Below are 2,772 nucleotides of genomic sequence, written 5' to 3'. Positions count from 1 at the left end.
CCCCGCAGCCGGCAGCCGGGAGCCCCGCAGCCTTCGGGGAGCGCCGGGACTGGTGGCCCCTTTGTTGGAGGAGGCGTGGAGGGAGCGCTTTTGTTCTGAGTTAGTCACGGTGGCCGGCTGGAGGCTGCTGCCTCATTATGCGCCGGGTCTGCTCGTCTGCGAGGAAGCAGATGGTGGGGAGGTAGGCAGCGGCGAGAGAAGCCAGACCTGAATTCTGTTCACCTGTCACCTCCCACAAAAGGCAGGTTCGAGCGACTTCGGGGTTCTTCTCCCCACGTCTGGGGGAGGAGCGTCGAGGGGCCGCGGTTTCCGGCACCTCGCGAGGATCCGTTCACCTGCCGGTGCCTGCTCCCCCCGCCGCTGCCTTCCCGACGGCCGCGGCTCCTCGCACCGTGTAAATGTCACTCACGTGTCAGGACGTGTGCTTACAGCCTGTTCCTCTCCTTGTTTGGTCTCCGCGGACAGGGTTTGGCGATGGTGCCACGTACCGCCGCTGCTGGGGGAGATGAGCAAAGTTACCGGCCTCTGAACCCTGGACCGGCCACTCAGATTCCGCCCCGCGGCGGGAGATGCGTTCGAGCCTCTTGCGGACCAGAGCGCGTCCCAGCCTGGCACCCAGAGATGAACGGGCGGGTGCCCCGGGTGGGAATCCTGACTGCCAGGGGATTTGCAGTCGGTCAGCGCTGGGTGTGGGCTGCTGGTCAGAGAGGTGGCGACGAAATCCTGTACTTACACGTCCGTGGCGGGGGGGAGGGGGAGTGAAGAGCCGCAATGTGTGTTTCCAGGTTTCTTGGGGAGCCCTCGGCCAAGAGTTACCGAGTCCTCCTCTTCCCCTCCCGCCCGCCTCCACATACACACCCCAGCTCCTGAGGCAGCCCCTTGAGTTCTCCAGCCAGGGCTCACCAAGGACAAACGCTCCAGCGTTGTTACAATTTTTTTCTACCCCTTGGGCGACCTCCAGATGAACCCTGGTACTCCCAGATTAGATGTTCATTCTCAACTTTCTTTGAAAGAAAGTGCCCCAGATGCCTCAGTAAAACATGCCTGTGTAGGAGTCCGCGTGCCCAGGTGCAGGCCGCATGCATGAGCCAAAGTACAGGTCTGTGTGAACACACACGCACACATGCTGTTTTTGGGTTTAGGGTCCTGCCCTCATGTTGGGGCATCTGTACTTGTAACTTCAAGAGTTTTTTGCAAATATGCAAAACATGGCCTCCTAGAAAGTGCACACAGGGATTAGGTAGGATCACCTGAGCATGCAATTGTACTGTAACCACTTTACAGACGCCTGCCTTTGCTTGGCACTGGACACTTACACTTGATGTGCACGTGTAGACCCTAGCTTCACCTTCCTGCTGGCGGTGTTTTTGCCAATGGAGATGATGGTGTAAATTTGCACACGGGAACATGAGTGCATGGTGCTTAGGCATTACAAGCACACATCTACTCATGTCTAAAAGTTATGTATGCTATGTGGAAAGTATAATTTGTGCTGCCTCAACTTTGTGCCCTTATGTAAGATAAACTACATGGGTCCTCACTAGCCCCTTTCCTCCTCCTGGCAAGCAAGTCACTTCAGACTGACCCACCTCCAAAGCAGACCCAGGAGATGGGACTCTGTAATTGACTTGTTCACTCCGTTTTCCTCTACAATCACTTTTTACGTTCTAAATCCAACTTCACCACACACCTGGGTATGGCCCCTGAGTCCCCAAGGGATTCTACCTTGAGCCTGAAGTCTGGGGGCTGGTGAGAGGAGCAGTTGGGATTACCCTTACCGGGAGGACAGGTTGTTGGTCTTGGAGAAGTGGTGCAGCCAAGCAGTTGGGTGGGCGCAGGTTAACAGCTGAGTCTATGGCACGATGCACCCAGTAGCTGGAGAATGGGCCTGTGGTCTTTAAGAGCCTTGTTGATGCCTAACATATCTCAGAGTGGGCAAGTTTTTAATAGGAGATGGAGAGGGGGAAAGGGGAGCAATGAAAGGATTTGCTTAGTGCCTGCTATGTTCCAGGAATTTTCTGTCTATGATCTCTTTTGTTCATCACGCCCATGTGAAGGGGGTGTCTCCCATGGGAAAGATCAGACCAGCTAAGGGAAGTTAAGTCATTTGTCTAAGGTTAAGTTTGTGCATAAATTGCAGAACTTGGAGTCAAACCCATGCCTTTCTTAGTTCCTAAAGTCTGGGGAGAGAGAGAGAGAGAGAGAGAGAGAGAGAGAGAGAGAAGAGAGAGAGAAGAGAAATCCGCCCTAGTTCACTAGGAGTGAGGAGATGCTGGTTGGCCCTCCTCCCCGGGGAGTCGCAGCTCCCGAGGTCTCTCGCCTCTCTGCTCTGCCGGGTCCTCAGGAGGCCCGCGCAGCCTCCGGCAGTCCGCCGCGGCGCGGAGGCTGGCCCTGAGGCCGAACTGGGCGGGAAGCAGCCCAAGGCTCTGGGAGCTCTACCCCAGGCCTGCCTTCCCAGGCCTCTCCAGCCGGTGCCCCAGGCGGCGGCTCCGCTCAGAGGGAAGACGGGAGTGAGACCTCTTCAAGCATCCTCTAGATGTGCCTTCTCAGGATAGAGACGGCAGGGAGAGAGGGTTTAATTTTCCTTCCCGAAGAAATCACAGGAAAACTGTTCGCCGCTTAAAAACTCCACCGCCACCTACCCCACCCCCGCTCTACCTCCTCCCTCCCTCCCACTCCTCCCCTCCAGCCTCGCCCACCAGCTCCCACCATCTCAGGGCTGTTTTCCTCCTCCTGCTTCTCCCCTCCCTCTCGGGTCTCCCGCCTTCCCGG

The sequence above is a fragment of the Myotis davidii genome, unplaced genomic scaffold, assembly GCF_000327345.1.
Source record: "Myotis davidii unplaced genomic scaffold, ASM32734v1 scaffold142, whole genome shotgun sequence".
NCBI lineage: Eukaryota > Metazoa > Chordata > Mammalia > Chiroptera > Vespertilionidae > Myotis > Myotis davidii.
The sequence above is the reverse complement of the archived record's forward strand: the minus strand, read 5'-3'. Positions refer to the sequence as shown.